Genomic DNA, 24,631 nt, shown 5'->3' on the forward strand with positions numbered 1-24,631 from the left:
TGCCAACCGTGTATGAACAGCGCTTAACACCACAATAAGAAATTGAAAATGTTTTTCCCTCAATAAACTACCGACAAAAACAGTTTGGAATGAGTTAGCAAAGTAAATAACACACAGAATTAGAAAGTAGAAAACTCCAGGCTCCAGGTGGAGGAGCGGACACATCAGCATTAGCATGCTTACTTAGCATAGCATGCTAGCATTAGCATGCTGACTCGAGGAGTGGAGTAAGTTTGTGTGCGTGTTTGTGTGAGTGAGTGAGTGAGTGAGTGAGTGAGTGAGTGAGTGAGTGAGTGAGTGACCCTTTTCTACCTGCTTCGAACCATATCTATTTTAAAGATGAACATCCAGACAATAGGGAGTCAAAAACAAATTCATCTTCAACGTTTCTTCTGCATTCAGAGCGGAGACAGCAATACTGGCAATTAAGGGCCAGCTTCCCTTTTTAATCGCCAGAAAACATCTGCTCCTCAAAATGTGGACTGCAAGGACGCAAATGACGTCCTTGGCGAGGATCTGGAGACAGAAATGCAAAAAGTGATACATCCATCACTTTTTACTTCCATGAGAGCTTCTTCGTTTCGTTTTGTTTTGTTTTTGTTTTTTTTAATGAGCACTTGGCTGTTGTCTTAGTGTGTTGTCATAGATATAAAGGAGCCAAAGTGGAATAGACTCATTTGTACTGTTGTTTACAATGCAGGCAAGTTGGCCTTATTTGGTGGACGTTTCAAAGGTCTGGCAGAAGCATATGTGCTGATGAAATACTGTTTCCCTTTGCAGTGGCTTTGGTGTGGTGTTGTGATGAAATGGGGAAATGGATCACCAAAAAAAGAACATAAAATAGCCTGAGATCATGATTTATTGGTCTGATGGTCTCGAAAATGCAAATATCCAATGAGTCATAGTGAGGGTGAAGATCATGAACCAAAGTAGGACAGTGGCTGTGGAAAAATCAGGACAGACATTTAAGTGTTGTGAGGTAGTAGCAGCCGGCTCCATATCTAGCGTCAGCATCGCACCATCGTCTAAGTGAAGCTGGACTGCCGCCTCACTCTGCTGTAGGCCTGCGCTCCTCACATCTACAACAGGGAAGAAAATAAGGAAGTTAATTGGAAACATAGTTTCCAGATGCCCGCTCTAACCCTCCCCGAAATGATGCTTGGAGATTGAAATTCCTTCCTGCAGTAACTCCATAAATAGACCTGGAAACCATGCATGCTTCACAAACACATACAGACAACATACGGCACTCTTCTTAATGCTACGGCTTCACAAGTACAGTTCAATGATGAATCGGCGTAAATAATAAAAACCAATTAGCAAAATCAGGTGTAAGATGGTGGTCCTCCTTGGAGTAGCCCAAATAATTCTGTTAGTTTCCGCGTGTGCAACCAAGAAGATCATTGAAAAACAACATTTTCAATTTCATTCTAACAACAGGTGCGCCCAATTCAGTGATTCTCTAAACCAGGCCTACTCAAATACAAATCTTAAAACATGTGCGGTTGGGGCCAAGCCGCATTCAATAGCAATATATTATTCAAAACACCCCTCCGTGAGCCGGCACTTTACCGTGGTGGAGGGCTTTGCGTGTCCCCAGGATCCTAGGAGCTATATTGTCCGGGGCTTTATGCCCCCGGCAGGGTCACCCATGGCAAACAGGTCCTAGGTGAGGGGACAGACTAAGCACGGCTCAAAAAAATCCCTTATGATGGTTAATATAAATGGATCGCGTTTTCCCTTGCCCGGACGCGGGTCACCGGGGCCCCCCCTCTGGAGCCAGGCCTGGAGGTGGGGGGCTCATTGGCGAGCGCCTGCCCATGGGGCACAACCCGAAAAGGCAACGTGGGTCCCCCTTCCCACAGGCTCACCACCGGTGTGAGGTTTGGTACTCCAAAATAAGAAAGGAAATTGAGTTGCTTGGTTTTTGTTTTGGTCTGGTCAATACAATTTGACTTCCTAGCTTGTATATGTTTAGAATCTTACTGAAAAAAATAGATTTAACATTGCTGATAATGCTTTTATATAGGGGTGTGAATTGCCTAGTACCTGACGATTCGATTCGTATCACGATTCACAGGTCACGATTCGATTCGATATCGATTAATCCCGATACGAATTTATAAGTCGATTGTTGCGATTTTTTTTCATTCAAATTTAGAAAATACTAATCAGTAAGCTTGTAGAGTAAAAAAAATAATAAAATAAAATAAAATAAAAAAAAATAAAAATAAAATAAAAATCGATTTTTCCGATTATTGAATCGATTCGAGAATCGCGCGATGTAGTATCGCGATATATCGCCGAATCGATTTTTTTTTAACACCCCTACTTTTAAATAGAAATTATTCTAATAAAGACTTTTACAAGCATTACAGATCACACACATAATTAGCTTTGCTAGTTTAGTTTTGCTTGCTGTTTTTTATTGTTCCCATGTTGCAGACATATGTAGTTTGTTATAGATTGCATATCTTGACATTGTCCATTTGTCAGCTTAAACTCCCTCCGACACTCACGAACCTGCATGTGCGCACACACGTACGTACGCATGCACATCCTCTCTTCCGTCATTTCTCGGAAGAGGCCCTGGAAAAAGTGTACGGAGCAAGTACCAGCACACGTTTCTCCAACCGGTCAATTTCTGGCTCCCCGAGTCGCAGTGTGTTCCCTTGAAATCTTTGTGACTTGGCGATAGAAACATTTGTTTGTCACGTTGCCCAAAATCACGGAACGTTGTGACAAAATTCAGATCAAATCATTCTAGTTTGTTTGACACTCGCCTCCCTAACAATTATATTTCAGTGTTGCCATTGCTGCACTTATGTAAATAATGAAACAAGATAGTATGGCCTCATGACAAAATTGCCAACTAGTTGAATGAATCTGGCTGGCAGAAACAAATGTGATGTTGGCAATAAAGCATAATAATTTTAAGTCTGTTTTTATAAAGGATTTTTATATTCAATACACCTCACTCTCCATGCATATATGTTGTTCAATTAATATTTTTCCACAAAGTGTTTGGAGCTTGAAAAGAGTCAGGCGTACTTCAGTCTCAGGTTACAGTGATGGGGCTATACTGCCCCCTAGGGATAGACAGGATAACTTTCAAAATGGAGCATGATTATTTCTGGTTTCCACCACAGAGTCAAGTAACCAAAAGGTTTGTCTTTATTTTTTTTATGCTGAAGTATAGCCTACATACACATTTACAGACGTCACACCTTCCCCTTAAAGCAGGGGTATCAAATATGAGGCCCGCGGGCCGGATCAGGCCCACAAAGGAGTTTAATCCGGCCCGCGAGATGATTTTTGTAAAGTTAAAAAATAAAAATAAAAATGTAATGTCAGACTAATTAATCAATCGGCCACAATCAATTTGTATGAAATTTGTAACTTCAAAAGCAGTCCTCAGATGAGCAATGCAACTTGTACAGGGAACAGTCGTCCTGGATGTCGGTATACTTAAAGTTACGGTTTGCTTAATTATTATTATAATTATTATTATTATTTTTAATCATAGACCGACAAACATGTTAAATGGATACTTTACTTATTTAGCCATTTTTGGCAGTCAAACATTAATATTTTGTCTCTAATAAATTTGATATTGTCATTATTTTTCCACATACATTTAGTACCTTTAAAAACACATTTTGCAAATTGCTGTCAACTGAAAATGACATCACAAGAGCTCAGGTAACCAATCACAGCTCAGCTTGTGAATGTCACACGACCAAACCTAAAAAACAGGTGAGCTGTGTAAAAAACAGGTGAGCTGTGATTGGTTACCTGAGCCCTTGCAATGTCATTGTCAGTCGACAGCGAGTTGCAAAATGTGTTTTTAAAGGTACTGATTGTACGTGAAAAATAATGAAAGTATCAAATTAATTATAGACAAAATATTGACTTTTTATTGCTATAATAGGCTAAAAAAAAAAAGTGAAGTATGCTAAATACGACACAAATTCAATTACTGGTAACAAATATGTCAAGGATTGGCGTCCTTATAGCGTCATTAACTACGCCACGCAATGCATTCTGGGAACAATATATATGCAAAACAGGTCGATTTAACTTCCAGGACTCAGTGTTGCCGCGTTCCATTTGCATTTGTATTATTTTTTGGAACAATATGATTACAGTTGAGCTCCGTCATTTAGAGCTGGCAAACAAATAACGAAAATCTGCGTATAATTGATCGTTTTTAACACATTCACTGCCAGCCCAGCAAAAATGCATTATTTGACGTCTTTTTCCGTCAATGGCAGTCAATGACTTAAGATGAGATGTAACCAAAATTGATGGATTTTTAAGCAACATTTGGAGGATGCTGCAATATAATCACAAAATATATTGGCACATTGTGTTTAACACATTCACTGCCAGCCCAGCAAAAATGCATGATTTGACGTCTTTTTCCGTCAATGGCAGTCAATGAGTTAAGTTACATCCCTAGATTTTACCGATGCGGCCCACTTGCTAATATATTTTCCTAAATGCGGCCCCTGAGCTAACATGAGTTTGACACCCCTGCCTTAAAGTGATATTTTTTACGGCTCATTCATATCAATGCTTTTCCTATTTTAATCAACCAATTGGAAGTCAATGTTGATGTTAGCTTCAAAACACTTAATCATTTTAAAATAGCCACTGAACCTGAACCAAATGGCTCCTTGCAAAAGGGTCAATTATGGTGCAGTAAGGCTAATTTTGGGTAGTAAGGGTCATTTTAAAACATCTTTCTGTGAAATGTTTTCTGTGAAATTGATGGTCACTTTGATTTTGTATAAAAGGAGTTAGGGCTGCACGATATTGGAAAAACATGTGATATGCGATATAGTTGCTGAATATCGCGATATCGATATTATTGCGATATTTAACATGCACCTAAAGAAATAACATTTTTATTGTCAAATGAAAGAGTAACATTTTGTTCATGTGGTAAAAAGTAAGTTCAATGTGTTCCTAGTTAATTGTAATTACCCTATTATTACCCTGTAATTACCCTGTAATTACCCTAAACTATTGGATGGTGATGCACATTTAAGTTTGTGTCTGATTGGTCAATTTCAGGTTAAAAGCAAAAAATTCCATATGAAAATTATTGCATGTCTTTGCGATATGCATATTGCATGGCCTAATATTGCGATATCGATATTTTTTCGATAAATTTTGGTGAACATGCCATTTCTCTAATGCTGCTGTTTGTGTCCGGTGATGCAGGTGAGTGCACATAAAATAGGACATTTAAACTGTTTTACTTTCAAAGTACTTCCTTCTATTGCCAACTATTTTCACTTTAAATGTGAGGATACACTTTTTAAAGCCAAACCTGTCCACTTGTTTTGATTCCCGCCCCCGCCCAATTACCCCAACCCCCCACTCTGCGTCATGGCGTCTCAACCTAAGGGGTGGTGAGTGGGTCGGACATGGCTGCTAGAGTCATAACAAGCTGGTGGAAACAGTCAGACATGAGAACCCGGTCTGATGCTTCGCCCACCCTCTTGATGACTTTACAATCAAACGGACAAAAGCTCTTGGGTAGCTGACGAACACACACGATCGGTCACAATATGGCGGCGAGTTTGAACAGCGCTTGTTAAAAGTGCATCTATGGAGTCGTTACTCCCACGTGAGAGGTCAGGAGCCTAATGGGATCTCATGCTCGCTTCCTCTGGGAAAACAAAAGTCTGCTGACGAGCTCAGCAGGCTGAGGGAGCCTCCGCAATCCGCCATCTTGATATTGTAGCATAGTTACCTTGCTTTGCACGGCCTGACCATATGTGGGCTACTTTATTACTTAAATAAGAGTCCACAGCAGTATAGTGTCAAAGTTCAGCTGATGAAAATGTCATTTGGTCCAAACACACACACAATCCAGTAATGACACTAGCAGAATGGTAGTAAAATGAATCTGTACCATTTTTCCTTCCTTCCGCTATTCATTGAGACGTCAGTTTAGCGGTGAATGTACAGTTAAATCTATGCCTACAGTAGACCTTTCAAGTTAAAATGTTTTAATACCACATTGCCCGTATTGTTATTAACTCATTCACTCCCAAAGACGTATTTATACGTTTTTTTAGGTTTTTGTTTGCTAGAGTTTTTGTATGAAGGCTTTGATGCAGTTTCTGACCTGAAGTGGAAGCTTAAAGCGATGGTAGTTATTACAAAAAAAAGTTTCATTCATGAAACAGATGAAGCACACTTTTTTTTTTGTTGTTGTAATAACTACTATCGCTTTAAGCGACCACTTCAGGTCAGAAACTGCATCAAAGCCTTCATACAAAAACTCTAGCAAACAAAAACCTAAAAAACGTATACGTTTTTGGGAGTGAATGAGTTAATACATGATTTTTGATGTTCACAGTTTAACCATTGATTCAAGTTCAGTTATCTGTGGTGGGTGAAATTGTCTCCAAACCCAAAGAAACTGGAGATCAACCAACAAGAATTCAATTTGTTAACAGGAAAGCATGGCCTTTGTTGACTTTTTCAACAAATGCCAACATCACGAATGCATAGTGGTATCTCAAGGGCAGTGGGTTGGCAATCCTGCTGCTTTTTTCCCTCCTTTCTCTTGGAGAGGTGCTAAGACAACAGGGCTCTTAAATGAGCTCTTTCACGGTTCAAAACGTGCTCGTCTTTCCCTTCCTCCCGACATGTGTTGTGGTCTCATGCCACGTTGAGCCGATCCAAACACCGAGGTGGCGGAGACGAGGCCTTGAGTTTAGCCGGACTTCGATGGGATTTTGCCAGTTGACCCACTTTCCCATCTGACTGGCAGTTTCACTCTCTTGCTTTCCCTGAAATCGAGCAACTTCACAAACGGATGCAGCGAGCGTGATGCAACAGTTGATGCGCTTCAGACTGATGACAAGATGTTTTGTTTTCTTGTCAATTGAGTTACAACGCAAACCACTGTGGCATCTCTGGATGTGAGATTTGTCTCGAATCGGGATCGTCAATAGGATGCAGTCGATTTTCAGGCTCATTCCGGGAGTGTGCATCTGGGAACCTTCTCCTTCACTTGCGGTTCTAGGCCAGTATAACGGGCAGGGCCATCCAACACGCTTCTGAGCTACAGTTACTTCAGTTAACACAACACAAAACTGAGCAAGCCCACAAAGGTAGTTCAAAGTTTTTTGTTTGTTTTTTTTTAACTGTAGTTTAAAATGAAGAGGGGGAAAAGGACATTGCATCTTATTTCTAGACCATAAAGACAAACAGTAATGAGGTAGGCTTATGCTAGTTTTGTATAATTAATGCGATTGAAAACATTTCTCATCTACTTGTTTCAGAGCTATACTCTCTAAATGTTCCATTTATTGCTACAGGCCAATAACAGTTCATGCCAAGTTCCAATTACCCAATAATAGCTTAAAGGCCCGGTCTGCCATTTTCACTCAGGAAAAGGCGCTTTTTAAATACAGGATTTAAACAAACTACTTCTCAATTCACAGCTATGGGCTTCTCTTAATGTCTGGTGGTGATTTTTTCCTAAAGCCCCCCCCAGCCTGTATTTTGCCATTTTGTGTTTGTTATGTAAACAACGAGACTTTTCTGTGGAAAGACAGTGTTTACACCCCTCCAGCCAATCGAAGAGCGGGGGGGTGGCATGTCGCAAATGGGGTCGGGCGAATTTGTCGGATGCGTGACGTCACTCCCGCGGCAATTTGACAGCATGCACGGATTTTATTTTATTTTTTTCACTCACTCACTCACAGAAGCTTACATGTGTGAATGAAAAAAAATCCGTGCATGCTGTCAAATTGCCGCGGGAGTGACGTCACGCATCCAACAAATTCGCCCGGCCCCATTTGTGACACGCCACCCCCTGCTCTGCGATTGGCTGGAGGGGTGTAAACACGGTCTTTCCACAGAAACGTCCCGCTGTTTACAAAACAAACACAAAGTGGCAAAATACAGCCTTTGGGCGTGGGGGTTTAGGACAAAATCACCACCAGACATTAGGAGAAGCCCATAGCTGTAAATTGAGAAGTAGTTTGTTTGTTTAAATCCTGTATTTAAAAAGTGCCTTTTCCTGAGTGAAAACGGCCGACCGGGCCTTTAAATTTGAAATCGCTGTGACGCTGTCATTGTAATTATATAAGTTAACTCGGTCGACATGTCTTTTAAAAACAAAGTGATCACAGTCTGGAAAGACTTCAAATCGTTAATGACTCTATTTTACATTCATTGTTTCTCAAACATTGCAGTAAATTTTTATGAGTCACAGTTACAGGTCCCATACTTCCCTTTTGCAGCATCAGCTATTGTAATTGATTTCCTGAACCCTCCAAACACCCTGATTGACGTCCACTCCATGAAGTCACCCTTTGTTGCGACTGCGCACACGCCCTTCCCCACAATTGGACAACGTGACACCGGGAATATTCAAGGTTAGCTAAACCACACATCTGCAAGCGTTTACGCACGCCAGAACAACAAACTTCCTGCATCATGAGCGGGAGTCAGTCGTTCGTCTGTGAGCTAAGGCAGGAAGGCAGGGCGTGCAACATGGAAGTGAAACTTCCTCACATTAAGAAAGCAAGTGACACGTTCCTTGATTCTGTGACGCAAGACTTCCTTCTCAGTTGTCAAGATGATAAGTCGATGATTAAACTGCAAATGGAGCCAAAGATGGTCTCCGACATTCTCAAAATGAGGTCAAATGTCTGTCCGGCTGTGTAACCCTGATGATAAGTATACTATAACCCCTATTATGAAAAGCACGGATATTACTAAAATATGAAGTCACGCAGGTTCTATTCTCACTGTCCCTTACTGTATGCTACCCGTCATTGACTGTGATGTACTCTGCCTTTTGGCCTGAAGTCAGCTGGGATAGCATCTGACTTTTCACAACCCTCAAAAAGATAACCGCTATTGAAAAGGGATGGCTGGATATTACCAAGTATCAAAGTAAAAGGAATTGTAGACTTTCGGGATCATGTGGCCATGTGGTCTTGCTTCATTTTTTTTTTTCATTTTTTTTTTTAATCTCTCCGTTGATCAAATAATTATTGCATTGATCGTGCAGAAATGGATTGATTGATGCATTTGTTGCTAATCACTAATCCACTGCCATGACGATTTTGTATGCAAAAGACTACATTAGGTCACCCAGAAATCCACAGGTCAAGTGTTTACAATTTGGACTAAAATAATCCCAATTCCTTATCTTTTGTGTAGATCCACTTTGTAGCTCAACTAGCTAGATGTTGTGTACTGAAAGGTTTGGATCCCAAATGCAGACACAAATAAGATTTTCTCCATTTATTCACATCGAGAGGCAGGAAACTCAGAGACGCTGTACAATAATCCGGCAAACCACACAAAATTCTCAGACTGCACCCACAGACAGTGAATCGTAAAGGACTCAAGAACGACATCCCCTAAAGGATTAAAGGTTGACATCACGAACATCACGTTTTGTAAACAGACACTTGTTACATCAGTACCTAAACAGACACATAACAGGTTATGAACTCTGGCGCGACTCTGGCGCATGCGACCCAGACCATGACACAAGATAAGTGTTTCTCAACCCTGGTCCTCGCGGCACACTATCCAGCCTGTTTCCCAACCCAGCTGATTCCAATGACAGCTTATCAGCCAGCTGGAGAAGCCTGATAACGATCCTCACCTGCCCTGGGAATCGGGAGACACGGAAAACAGGCTGGATGGTGTCTCCCGAGGACCAGAGTTGAGAAACACTGATCTATGGATCCTTTACCTACTGATGCAAACATTTTTTATTTTTTTTTTCCCTTGTGGCTTGAAAGCTCCTAAAGACTATTATTGTTGTTGAAAACAACAATGCATTAGGCTGTCATTGTCAAGCTTGACTTGGTGATTGCGTGTGTATCCGAAGGTCACTTTGTCAGTCATCAAGTTGCATCTAAAAATATTTCCCCAAGCAAACTTTTCGTCATTGACAGTCCACGTTTTCCAGCATGTCCTTCCTGGTAGCTGAAAAAAAAAAAAAAAAAAAAAAAAAAAAAAAAAAAAAAAAAAACACCTCTGACAGTGCTTTTAGCATCCGTCAACGGGAACTGCCTGCCCAATCCGGTAAATGATGTCATAGAAGGTGGCACAGGCAGGAAATTAATGTCGGGTCACTTGCCTACTTCTTTTTCACAAAAGAACAAACCTACAAAGGTAGTGGAAAAATCTGCATTTAACCCAGCTCCTTAAGTGATTTGCCATTCTGTTAGACCAGGGGTGCCCAAGCCTCGTCCTTGAGAGCCCCTATCCAACCTGTTCTCCACGTTTCTCTCCACCAACACACCTGATTCATTATCAGGATCAATATCAGGCTTCTGCAAAGCTTGCTGATGAACTGATCTTTGGATTCAGCAGTGTTTGTGCCATTGCCTCATTGACTGAACACTCAATGGTGCAGCCATCTTCAATCATTTGGGATATACTCAACATCCTTCCATTACCTTGAATAGGAATAACCTGTATAAAATATGAATGGATGGATCATAGTAATATCAGAAAGTCTAGTCAGAATCGTAGCCCTCGATTTATTAATTAAAATTATTGTTTATTATTAATAAGATTTTATTTATTATAATTATTAATATTATTGCTATAAATTACGAATACCACAATTACTCTTAGTAAAATAGCCACCAAAATAACTCATATTTAATTTAAAAAATATTACATCACAATTGTGCCAAAGTTAAATCCGAGTTAACTGTGGAAAGGCTTAAAATAGACATATGGTATGATATGGGTCCTTTAATCTAGACTATAATGTAAACAATTTAAGGTGGAAAACAAACTTTAATATTTTAGCAGGAAAAATATCAAATGTTATAGAAAAAAAACCAAACCTGGTTGCATAAATATGCACACCCTTAAATTTCTTCTTAAATGAAGCAAGTATTCTATCACTGAGTCTTTTTGGGTTGGTGCCTTCTGATGAATTCATTTGTGTAAGGTTATAATGTGGGAAAATTCCTAAAATAGTCATCATGGTCTCAACCAGTCGACTTGAGGAAAATGGCCGCCATGCACGAACTCTTGGTTGAAAATGTATGCCTGTTTGAGGTTAGATTTTCCTCCATTACCAATATGTTGTCTCTTTTGTGCATCATGTCCTCTTTTTCCTTTAGCAATTATTCCTTGGCAACTTCCTTTTTTTGCTCTTTTGTACAGAGAGCTGTGAGTCAAGCAGATGACAAGGAGGAGGAGGATGGAGAAACAAATATCACAACTTCTTCCTCTGAGTTAAAGGTGATGAGAAGAACAGCTGCCAAGAGCTTCCCTTTTTGTTTGTTTTGGCCAAACCTGTATTCCAAAATTTTGATTGTTTGTTTTTTTTCCCTGGGCGGGGTTGATGATGGATGCTGACTACCGAGAAAAAAGAAAAAAAAAACACCCAACCTGAATGTTCTCTTTTCTTCCTGCCTTTAAAGTGTACACCACCCCATATAACAGCAGCATTGAGGGGTGTCCTGGTCTCGTATAGCATCCCAGCCAATTTGTCCATTACCTTGGGTGGATGCGCTGGATGTGCGGGGGCCTGCAGAGAAGAAGGGGTGTATTTTTGGCAAAGGTTACCTTCCTCTTTTCTCCCTCTTCCTGTGGTTTTATGGCCTACTTACTGGTAACTGACTTTCATCTGGCTGTGGGAGGGGATCTCTGGCAGATCTGTAGCAAAGACAGCTTAGGGCTCCAGCAGAGCTGCTTTGCGGGACCGGATGGCGAAGGGAGGCAGTTTAACACACCTAGGTTGGCCCATTCGGGTGTGTGTTAAGGCAAACATGACAGTATTGAGCACAAATCTGAAGATGTGTATTCATGATCCAAACGGGAATTTTATGTAATTGTGAGTTTAAAAAAAAATGCAAGGAAACATTCAGATAATTAGTTAAAGGCCCGGTCTGCCGGTTTCACTCAGGAAAATGCACTTTTAAAATACAGGATTTAAACAAACAAACTACTTCTCAGTCTACACATCTGGGCTTATGTTAACGTTTGGTGGTGATTTTGTCCTTTTGTGTTTGTTTTCTAAACAGCGGGACGTTTCTGTGGAAAGACAGTGTTTACAAGCCTCCAGCCAATCGCAGAGCGGGGGCGGGGCGTGTCGCAAACGAGGCCGGGCGAATTTGTCGGCTGCGTGACGTCACTCCCGCGGCAATTTGAAAGCACTCACTCATTCACACTTGTAAGCTTCTGTGAGTGAGTGAGTGAGTGAGTGAGTGAGTGAGTGAGTGAGTGAGTGAGTGAGTGAGTGAGTGAGTGAGTGGGAAAAAAAGAATAATCCGTGCGTGTTTTCAAATTGCCGCGAGAGTGACGTCACGCAGCCGACAAATTCGCCCGGCCCCGTTTGCGACACGCCACCCCCCGCCCTGCGATTGGCTTGAGGGGTATAAACACTGTCTTTCCACAGAAACGGCCCGCTGTTTACAAAACAAACACAAAATGACAAAATACAGGCTGGTGGGGTGGGGGTTTCGGACAAAATCACCACCAGACACTAACATAAGCCCAGATGTGTAGACTGAGAAGTAGTTTGTTTGTTTGTTTGTTTAAATCCTGTATTTAAAAAAATGCATTTTCCTGAGTGAAACCGGCAGACTGGGCCTTTAATCAATAAAAAATTACATGATTAACACTATATGATTGTTAAACTTGCATAATGACTTTTTTTCTTGACAGATAACTTCCAATATTGAGACTTCGTATATAACATTGGAAGATGCTGGGGACGTCTGCAGCTATGAGTTTGCATGGAACTCTTTGTAAGTCTTCTTCAGCGGGGTACACAAATAAGGCCCAATTGCCAGATGTGTCTGAAAGATTATCCTGATTGATTATCCTGTGGTGTGGGGTGTGTTGAAAGATTTTATTCCTCCCCAATCACCTCGGAATGCAACGCTGCCTGGACGCATTCCACAGGCGTTGCTTGCGGAGTATCCTAAGTGTCCTCTGGTACGATTTCGTCCGCAACGAGGCGATCTACGCCAGGGCAGGAAACCCAACACCACCCTCATCAAGAGGCAGCGACTTCATCTGCATTCTGCTCGGTCACGTGGCACGCCTGGATAACTCGATACCGGCAAAACAACCCCTCATTGACGCATCTCTCCCTCCTCCTCGTCGCCCAAGACTCACCTGGCTAGCACAGGTGGCTGCCACCAGTCCTCTTTCCGACCTTCTTCTTCGAGCCCAGGATCGAGACAACTTCAGACGACTGGTTGCAACGGCCATCTAATTGGCCAAGCAATCACTACTACTACTACTACTACTACTATCACCTGATAAGAAAGAGGTAAGATTGTAAACATATTCAGTATTTATAATTGAAGGACTTTTGTGTGTAGTCAACAACAAATTTTGCCGAATTACGGATGCCCTCATTGCGACTTGAAACCAAACATTAGCCAATTCGGAACGGACTTCGAAGCTAGCACTGTTGCCATACACAAACGTGTTTATGAAGTCAAGTCATTATTGACCGCAATAAAAATAACAAACACAAGTTTGCTTGCCACTTGTAAAAGAATCTGAACCTGGATGCTTGAAAAATAAGTAAACTACAGGCCCATATCAAATCTTCAATTTTTTGGGAAGAATCATTGAAAGGGTCGTTTTTCAACAGATTCACAGTTTTATGATGCAAATGAATCTCTTGAATACATTTTTGGATTTCGACCACACCACAGCGCCGACACTGCTATTAAAGTTTTAAATGACATACATATGAGCCTTCAAAACCACTGTCATGGTATTGCTACATCTCAATGCTGCATTTGACACAGTTGATCATAATATATTATTGTCCGTTTATATAGGACATGAATGGACATCAAATCATTATAAACACTTTCTTTTGTATTTACTGTGGTGATACATCATGACAATAGGGGTTAAATTTAAATGGCCTTTTAAATTAGGGTGACCAGATGTTTACAAGTTTTGGCTTCACAAATTTTATTGTCATGATTTTTTGAAAACAAAAATAACAGGACACTACAATTTTGCTGAAAATCAAACGTATAATTCTCACCAGCAATTATTTACAACAAATTAAACTTCAAGTCACACTGTTGACCAGTGGTTGTGTTATTGCTTTAGCTATTGCTAAATGCTATCTTGGTTGACAGTTAAACAGTGCTACACCATTCAATGCACTCACCATTAACTCTTTTTACTGCCATAGGTTATCAAAAAAATAAATAAAAAATTGATATTACAAAGGCTTTGATCATTCACGAAAAGAGATACAATGCTTCCATCTGCTGGCCATAGTTAGAGTGTTTTTGATTCCACAACCCATTGACCGGCCAGCGCTGCACTGAGAAAAATAAAATAAAATGAAATAAAAAACGTAGTTCGTGGCGGTCAAAGAGTTAACCAAGCTTTTTTGCTCGGCCCCCGTATTGTGGCAATACCCAAGAAAAAAAAAAAAATTGTAGCCAGCAACATGAGTTGCGGCTGTTCAGATTTTGGTGTGTCAAGTTAATTATAAAACATTTCCACGTAATGCCTTTAATGTGCTCATGTTTTAGTCTTTGTTGTTTGGGGCCTTGGATGAGTATTTATGGATGTTTGTGAGGTCCTACTTCGTAAGTGGTCATTGAAGGCATCTCGAGTCAACTGTTGAATGCTAGATAAACCTGTTATTACCAATGGAATTAACAGTAATCTGTGGGCAATATTTTATTTTGAAATGGCATGGTCAGAACCATCAAAAAGCCCAAAACGGGGTAGAGTACTGCCTGCGGGTTTTTTTTTTTAAATTGGTTTACCGTATGAATCACTATGACAACTGTCATGACATGGGCCGAACAATTTGCTTTCTGCCTTGAAAAATGGGACACCGGGATGGGACCTGCACAAAATAACAGCAATAATGTGGCTGCCAACTCAAGTTAAGTTGCACAGCATGAACCGATTTAATTTAAAAAAATGACAAATCTCTGCAAAAATGAGCATGGCCTACTTTTCCGGCTTCGGTGAAAATATGGCAATGAAAGAAAAATTGGTTGCTAATATGCTTGATTTCATGCGGTGAACTATGTTTCAAATCCGATTAAGTTCTTGATTGGATTGGCCTGAACAATTCTGAGCTCGCAAGAGCCAAAAAAAAACCCATTGAAGCAAAAGGGATCAGAAGTTGTATCAACAATACAAAGGCTTAAATACTTCACACTTGCAGTTAAAATCCTGGAGCCAAGCGTGACTTGTCAGCAGAAATGCAACAATGAGCAAATTAGCTGGAGATTTGACTGCTCGTGAACAGTGGAGCCGACGAGGTTGAGTCCAATCTGTTAGAACTTCGGATTTAGAAAGTTTTCCCATGGGAAGTAAGGGAAATGAAAATAAACTGCTCAAGGGTCAAACTGTTTAGCCTGCAAACCAAACCAGAGTCTGGGAAGAGTCGCCATGAAGCACGTGAGCAAACCGGACCAAACAGACAGTGAAAAGATGCAATCAGAGAAAAGCGGATCGTTCACTTTGCAACTGTGGGGTCACAGTTCGCACAACACCCTTTGTACAGAGGTCGAGAACTCGGGTCCAGAACGTAAAAACCCTGCCACAAATTGGAATTAGCCAGAGGTGCTTCGAGTTAACTGGTAGTTTTTTGTTTGTTTGTTTTTTTGTCCTGGATTCTCCACCTCTGACTTTGGATACTGTATAGCAGGGGTGTCAAACTCATGTTAGCTCAGGGGCCGCATGGAAAAAAATATAATATCAAGTGGGCCGCATCGTTAAAATAACGGTATATAACTTAAAAACAATTGCCGTCAATTATACGCAAATTTTCGCTATTTGTGTGCCAGCCCGTCTCTGGTTCGAGTCCAGGCTCGGACCTTCCTGGGTGGAGTTTGCATGTTCTCCCCGTGCCTGCGTGGGTCTTCTCCGGGTACTCCTGTCTCCTCCCACATTCCAAAGACATGCATGGCAGGTTAATTGGGTGCTCCGAATTGTCCCTAGGTGTGCGTGTGAGTGTGGATGGTTGTTCGTCTCTGTGTGCCCTGCGATTGGTTGGCAACCAGTCCAGGGTGTCCCCCGCCTACTGCCCAGAGCCAGCTGAGATAGGCGCCAGCAGCCCCCGCGACCCTTGTGAGGAATAAGCGGTCAAGAAAATGGATGGATGGATGGTGTGCCAGCCCTAAATTACGGAACTCAACTGTAACCATAATGTTCCAAAAAATAATACAAATGCAAATGGAACGCGGCAACACTGAGTCCTGGACGTGTTAAATCGACCTGTTTTGCATATATATTGTTCCCAGAATGCATTGCGTGGCGCAGTTAATGAGGTTATAAGGACGCTATTCCTTGTCATACCTATTTGTTACCAGTAATTGAATTTGTATCATATATAACACGTTTGTCGGTCTATGATTAAAAATAATAATAATAATTAAACAAACCGTAACTTTAAGTTGTGTGTAAAATAATGACATCCAGGACGATTCTCCTGTACAAGCTGCATTGCTCCTCTCAGGACTACTTGTGAAGTTACAAATTTGATATATTTTGATAGTGGCTGACTGATTTTTTTTTTTTTTTTTTTTTTTTTTTTTTTTTTTTTTTTTTTTTTTTAACTTTACAAAATTATCTCACAGGCGTGTTCCGGCCAGCGGGCCTTATGTTCGACACCCCTGCTGTATCGGCCTATCATGAAAAATCTTGTCGAGGAATTTCGTATATTTGCTCCAATTTCAAATAAATATACCTCGCGTGACTTTAAAGTTCTCCCATACGGACTGATTTTACTTCATGCGGGCGTATGGAAATAATTCCCCTCGAAATGCTGCTCAAGCTTGAAACAGTGAATCAATTTCCATACAGAAGAGTGACAAGTGGCAGACTTGCATCTCACCCACTTCATCTTTGATTTGGGTTCGCATCAGATTGAAATGTGAGCCTCCGTTTTTCCAGGAGCTGCTGATATTTTGTGTATCGTGACTCACGGAAGCCTCCCACCTGTCTGCCCACGCCGTTGCACAAACATAGGATCATATAAAACACTTAAAGCGTATGATGTGTGCAGATGAAGTGAATTTGACCCCATTCGTTTTCTCAAGCTAAGTGAAGCTGTCATGGCCCTGGATGGGTTTGTTTGCTGCATGGGTCACTGCGGGTAAAAGTTGTCTGCAAAGCCAATTAGCCCTCTCAGCATACCATTACAAAAAATAAAAAAATAAAAAATAGACCTGGCCTGCAGCTCTACGAAAACTTTCCTGGCTCCAGCTCGCTCTAGCCATTTTTCTTTCCAATATGACAATTTGGAAAGATGGGTAGTTAATAGAAAAAAGAAAGGAAATGGTGAAATGTAATCTCTCCACTCCCAAAATATTTGTCTCGTGCAGAAAAACAAAAGTGATGTTATTTCGATGTGTCTTCTGAAGACATGAGGATGGAAGAGGAAAACTGAGGATGCTTACAAATGTGCGAGCAAAAGGGGGAAGGGCGAACCAATCGTCGCAGCAGGCGTGGTGGGACGGACTGCTGTTTCACAGCTGTAAGGTTGAAGCTTGTTCGGTTCGCTGAAGACTAAATTGTGCATAGGTGACAATATGCCTGTGAACGGTTGCCTGTCTGGGCCAGTCCTGCGCCAGCTGCCCTGTCGAATGGTGGGGTGGATGGAGTTTCCACACTCAACTCAACTTTATTTATAAAGCGCTTTTAGAACAGGCATTGCTGTATGCAAAGTGCCGTATATAAAAACCCTCAACTTTGTTGTCATTTTCAATGTAGGTCAGGGGTGTCAAACTCATGTTAGCTCAGGGGCCGCATGGAGGAAAATATATTACCAAGTGGGCCGCATAGGTAAAATAACGGTATATAACTTAAAAACAATTGTCGTCATTTATACGCAGATTTGTGGACCAGCCCTAAATTACGGAGCTCAACTGTAATCGTGTTGTTCCGAAAAATAACACAAATGCAAATGGAACTAGGGAACACTTTGCCGGTATACGTTCCGGACGTGTTAAATCGACCTGTTTTGCATACATATTGTTCCCAGAATGCATTGCGAGTCGCAGTTAATGACGTTATAATAACGCTAATACTTGTCATGTCTATTTGTGTTACCAGTTATTGAATTTTGTTTCGTATTTAACACGTTTATGTCGGTATATGATTTAAAGTAATAATAATAATAATAATAATAATAATAATAATAATACCCGCGACCCTTGTGAGGAATAAGCGGTCAAGAAAATGGATGGATGGATAATAATAATAATAATAATAATAATAGTAATGATAATTAAACAAACCGTAACTTTAAGTTGTGTGTAAAATAATGACATCCAGTTCCCCCGTTCAACTTGCACTGCTCATCTGAGGACTCCTTGTGAAATTACAAATTGTATATATTTTGATTGTGGCCAGCTAATTAATTAGTTTGACATTACAGTGTTTTTTTTTTGTTTTTGTTTTTTTTTAACTTTACAAAATCATCTCGCAGGCCGGATTAAACCCCTTTGCGGGCCTGATCCGGCCCGCAGGCCGTATGTTTGACGCCGCTGACATAGGTCATTTTAAAATGAAGAATAACTGATTGATCCACGCACAACTCACGGTGACCTCTTTCAGTCCAAACATTGCAGCTAAGTCAGGCAAGGCGTCTGCAGAACACTAAATCTCACTGATGCAAGGGAAACAAAAAGAGGAGCGAGTGTAGGGCGGGCGAGCGGGAGAAGATTGCCCACCCACAAACACACACGCACACACGCAGATGGTGGGTGACGATCTAGTATGATTTTCAGAGAACCGCGCAGACTTTTGCCCTATTTTCACCGACATCCACCCACCCATTCTTCGTTCTCACTCTTGCACACGCGCGCACAAAAATTCACTCAGGTGATTGAGATCACAGCAGTGCTTAATGTTTGACGTGACTGGGGTTTCCCGCCTGATCTTAGTGTCTTTGTTGGCCACAAACACACTCTCAATTGGGTTTTGTTTCAATCAACCAAAGTATGCGAAGCGCTTGCATGATATGAGGAAGACCAAACATGCGATCGAAGATAGAGAAATAAATAAAAAATACTGAAGTAAACAATCATGTTTGACAGCAGATCTCAGGTAGGCTATTTGGTGAGTTTGTTCTGCAGGTGGGGAGCATAAAAACTATGGGTGTGCCAAAAAATCGATTCATAAAAGAATCGAGTTTCTCATTTATTAAGGTTCAGAATGGATATTTAATGTCCAAAAATCGATTTTAATTAAATTAGAAATGAAGAAGAAGGGGGAAAGGCAGTGGTAGCCACATGCTGTTTTTGTGGAAAAGGGCACTTTACACTACAAAATTAATAAATGTTTAAAAAAAAAAAAAAGACACTTCAATATCTCGATTTATCATTTTGTCTTGCAAAGCAGACTGGAGTAGATCATGACAATTTTTTGCATATCTATAAATTGATGCAGAAATCATTTGTCAATCAAATAATTTTGAATGGAAAATCGTTTGAATCAAGAATCGAAAATCGATTCTGAATCGAATAGTAGACCCACAAATCGCAATCGAATCGAATAGTGAGACAGTCAAAGATTCCCAGCCCTAATAAAAACTAAATGCTGTTTCCTGCACAGCAAATCCTCCAGTGTTAAATTTCCAGTGTTCGATCAAATATGCTAACTTGGCTCTCACAAGCTGAATTCTCGCGGTATTTGAGAGTTCACAAACTGCCGAGAATACATCTTGTACCGAGTCTGTTTATTTCAACTGATCCAAACCACCAGTGGTTCGGACCAATCACAGAGCGACATTGGGTTTGGGGGAGGGATATGCAGCTGTGATGAAACCAGGAAGTGACGACACAGTGGGAGATAAACTAATCCAACATGGACGAATGGACGCTGCAATTAATTCTGTTCTCGCAGAATTACGCACCGTTTCCTTTTTGAATGTTGAACAGCGATCTGGAAATCTGGTGAAGATTTTCTTTGTTTGTTTGTTTGTAAACCAACATTGAAGAATCTCCCCTTCTCTCTCTCTCTCTCTCTCTCTGCATGAACAACCAGAACGCGACGGTGCACCGTGCCATGCACTGCTGTCATGATCCCGGGATCGAGGTTGCGGCAGGTTAATACATGCTTTCCAAAAACGTTATTTGCGTCACGCAAACGCGGTGTTGCTATTTGCGCTCGCGTTAGTGAATTAGACGCTGCATTCCAATGAGTCTCATTTGCATTGGGGTGGGTGTATTTTGCATCAAATGTATGCAAATTACCTAATTTACATACGCGCAAATAACACCCGCGCACCGTGACGCAATCTGTTCGGCAGAGGATTTCCCCATCTGCGCGTCTTTCGTGAATTAGGCGCTCGATGATTGCTCCATTTTTGCCGGTTAGCGCGGTGCAAAGGCGACGCAAACCTTTCGTGAAAAGGCCCCTCAGTGTTAATCTAACTGGCAATTTTGCTGTGTACCGTTTGCTCAGGCCCTGATCTCCCACCGTTTAACTCCCTTTCACATATGCAACAAGTCTGCTAGCGATTTAGACGGGAGCCTGCGCGCACGTGCATGCGCTTGTCGACACAGTAAATCGCCTAACACATCAACTCACGCTGGTTGCATTTCTACTTACACACTACAGTGAAATGCCTACCTCAGCGATATCCAATTGTTTTTGTATGGCGGCCTGGTTGTGGCCCGTGACCTCCTTTTTTTTTTTCAATTTTGCTAAACGTGAACAGATTTTCAAGGAAAAGCGAGGCATTCCTTGCAGAAAAAGGGTGGGGAAAAAAAAAAAATCTGAAACAGCCTCCGGTTCTCCTTGCCTGTGTTTTTGTTTGATTCACGTCCTCCCCTTCCGATATTGCTGCGCGTGAGCGTTTGGGTGCTCGGAAGACTGACCCACTTGGCAAAGGATCAGCAGTGTGGTTGTCGCGGGATGAAGACAATATCCCTCAACCGCAGGCTTGACATACACTACCAGTAGGAACAATTTAGAGGAGATCTGCAGTATTGTGTTGCTTCTTTTTCTTTTTCCGATGAATGGAAAAGTCCACATTTCATTCAAATGGAGTCAAACGCTGCAGTTTGATTACTCAAAATATATATATATATATATGTATTTTTTTTTAAACATAGCCAAAGTATATTTCCTGTTCTTGTAACTTAAATAAGTGATAAATTAATTTAGCTTTCAGTGAGAAAATGTCTTTATTACAAGTTGTTGAACATCGTGAAACTTCAGTAACCACAGACACAATGCAGCTCAAAACATTTCTGGAAGTCAAATAAAACTTCAAAGTTCGACGTCATGTCACGACATCATGACACACTGCTCCGTGCATGTAAAGGACCACAAAGTCCACAACTTTGATTTGAGGCTTTTTGTGTGTTTTTTTTTTTTGTGATGCCGCAGCAAAATGGACAATGTTTAAAAGTGATTGACAATCACAGAAGCGGACCTGGTGCCATAGCAGCAAATACATTTGCCTCTGTCCTGGCTGCTCAGTACAAAATGGCAAGTCAACAATAATAAAGAACAACCACATCTCCATTTGTATGTTCATCACCTCTTCTATGTCTGTTAAATACCAACAAAGTTAAGGTTGAGTACACATTTCATTGCTTGCACTGATAATTATTAACAGCAGTTAACCTTCTTTTCTTGTATCTCTTTCAGTTAAAAATTAAAGGCATGAACTCTATGCAAGGTGACTTCCCTTCATGAATCATATTTATTATTTTATTATTCATATATTTTTCGAATGAGATTGCAATTCATGCTACTGTGATTGTCCAGTCCTCTTCCAGGCCAAAGTCTGCTAATCTGTAACGCTGAACAGGATGACTGGGAGAAATTCAAGAATGAATGATATTTAAGACTGCTAAATTGTTTCTTGAAAGATTGCTTGTTACACTTCATAAAGGTTTATCCTGGAAGAAATGAATGCAATTTCCATTATTTCCTGTTGGAAAATCTATTCTAAGGCCAAGGAACCTGAATATCGAGCAGTATCCGAAAAGAGATTGCCAACTATATGCGCTGTAAATGTGCACTTCTGGAATGGTTGGTGAGGAAGGTTATCTGTCATTTAACCATATTACCGTATTTTCACGACTATAAGGCGCACCTTCAATGAATGACATATTTTAAAACTTTTTCCATATATAAGGAGCTACAGTAGATGCTGGGGTTACATTATGCATCCATTAGATGGTGCTGCGCTTAAAGGGGAATGTCAACAAAGCAGTCAGATAGGTCAGTCAAACTTTATTAATAGATTACAAACCAGCTTTCTGACAACTCCATTCACTCCCAAAATGAATAAACAGCTCTTTTATTATTTTCTCTGAGGTAAAGTATTAGCATTAGCTAGCGATCCAAGATGGCGGGATCTTCTGCGCATGCGCGTCACCGATCGTGCACAGTCACCGATAGCGTCTTGACAGCGAGACCTGTTGCGGCTCAATATTGATCCATATATAAGGCGCACTGGATTATAAGGCGCATGGTCAGCTTTTGAGAAAATTGAAGGCTCTTAGGTGCGCCTTATAGTGCGGAAAATACGGTACCACAACACAACATCATGTGTAATCTTTGCTAGATTTGCAGGTCCTGTTTAAGAAGACATACGCCAAATATAAACCCATGCTATCATGAACTAGACACACCCAGTTGTAGAGGCAGCAAGCCAAGTGTGGTGAACTGCAAATACAAATACACATAACTCTTGGCAGCCACTGGATGACAACCCCCCAATGGTGCACAGGGCGGCCTGTCAGTGTGTCAAATTAGCTGCAAAAGAGCGGAAAAAAAAGGCGGATAAGTGTTTCATTCAGGATCTCCCAAAATGGACCAAATGCCGCCCAACAAATCTTCCCTGCGGAATACAAACGTGCTTTAAAATGAAGAGTGTGGCTAGTCTGCTTCGTGCTTTTTCGTCTTGGCAAGGAACATGCTTTTTTTTTTTTTTTTTTGTCTTGTCATAAAGTAAGGGAAATGATGTAGTTATGTGTACGAACAACCGCCTGCGCATGCCTCTACAGTGGATTTGGTTAGCTGCGTCTTCAGTCACGCTGTGCAATGTTATCCATCAGTCAGGTGAGGAGGTGAACCGGAACCTATCCCAGCTTTCTTTGGCGCAGTACACACCGTACACACTTGACTGGTCTTTATTCACAAATCTATTTAAAATTGCAAGTAATTTAGCTTTTTTTTTTCTAGATGCCCCTGGTTGATCTCCTTTGCTCTGCTGCCACCTGCTGGCCGTTTGTGTAATAACTATCATTTCTGCAACCGTTCTTTGCAGTTGAGAGGCTGCATCAAAGCCTTCTGTATGCTCTAGCATAAAAAATAAACAAGACAAACGTATAAATACATCTTTGGGACACTTAAAACATTAAAAAAAAAAAAAAAACGTATTTACATGTTATTGGGAGCAAACCAGTGAAGGTAAATCCGGTATATTTCAAAATAAAACAGTTTGCGAACTCGTTTTTTGTGGAGGGAAGCAAGCTAGCTACATAGCATGACTTGAGTCGGACATTTAAGACAAAAAATGAGCTCAGAATAAATTAAACAGGACAAAATGACACCATTTAAACACAAAACGTACTTACCCATGGAGAACAGCCATGATAGAAGTCCCAGAAATAATGTCCAAAAAGCATATTGATGTGACAACAAGCAAGCGTGGATATTGTTTACAAATAGGACTCTATATACACGGTTGTTATTGGGTGAACTCAACTCGCCAGCGTCAACCCCACGTGATCTCGTGGTCGGTTGGGAGCAGATTTCCGGACACGCAACGCACGCGGTGTGAATCGCCGTCCTTGCGACGTCGTACGGAAAACGCACCGCGTCCGTTCCGCAGTCAGTGTGAATTGGGCTTCATGCTGAAAATGCTTTAATTTCTCTTTGCTAATCTAAATATAAATCCTGCAAGTATGAATAGAACTGGCGAGGTCCACATTTCCATCTTACAGTCGGTCACATTCACCCATTTGTATGTTTGTAGGTCAGTAGTGTGGGCTCCACTGCAGAAGAGAGCAGAAACGACAACGTCGCAGCCACGTGCCAAGCTCGCAGTCAAGATCCGGCGTCCTCATTGGAAATTCCCTTTGTGGACTTTCCATGGCATCAGTTTGCCTGCGCTTGTGATTCACTGTTCGCCATGCCGAAATGGGGCCACGGCTGAAACTGCGATTGGAAACAGCCGCTTGCCAATTGTGGCTCAAAGTGAAACATGACAGATTTCTAAGCAGCAGTATATCATTGTCGGCTACACTGTAATATTTTGGATACAAGCCTCAAAAAATAGCACATTACCAGTTTTATTTAGTGGATGATGGTGTAATCAGGACAACCATTAACTTTACAATAGTTGGAGCGTTTGTGCGTCCAAGTGCACGAATCCTGCCATGACCGACTGAAAGGCAGCTGTGAGAGGATAAACACAAGTCCTATAATCCCACGCAGCGCCACCAATTGACTAGCTGTGGAACTTACAATACATTTTCACTACAGTTCCTCAAATCTGTGCAAGCAAGCTTGTTAATGATAAATGGCGAAAAGGAAGTGTATCTGTTAAAAATTAACCAAATGCCACAATTACTCACAGCAGCCCACATCCCTCAAATGCCATTTATTAAGCTCTACATAGAAAAAAAAACTA

At 41.1% G+C, this 24,631-nt stretch overlaps 1 long non-coding RNA gene across 1 annotated transcript in view; it reads right to left on the bottom strand.

The window, feature by feature from the left end:
* Positions 1-945: 945 nt before the first annotated feature.
* The window catches only part of LOC144014911 (uncharacterized), a 34,275-nt gene continuing 10,589 nt past the window's right edge, over positions 946-24,631 (bottom strand). The window contains exon 3 of the long non-coding RNA XR_013282633.1: positions 946-1,079. This is a non-coding gene — a long non-coding RNA (uncharacterized LOC144014911). The remainder of the gene's footprint in view (positions 1,080-24,631) is intronic.

This window comes from Festucalex cinctus, chromosome 2 (assembly GCF_051991245.1).
Source record: "Festucalex cinctus isolate MCC-2025b chromosome 2, RoL_Fcin_1.0, whole genome shotgun sequence".
In the NCBI taxonomy this organism is placed as follows: Eukaryota; Metazoa; Chordata; class Actinopteri; order Syngnathiformes; family Syngnathidae; genus Festucalex; species Festucalex cinctus.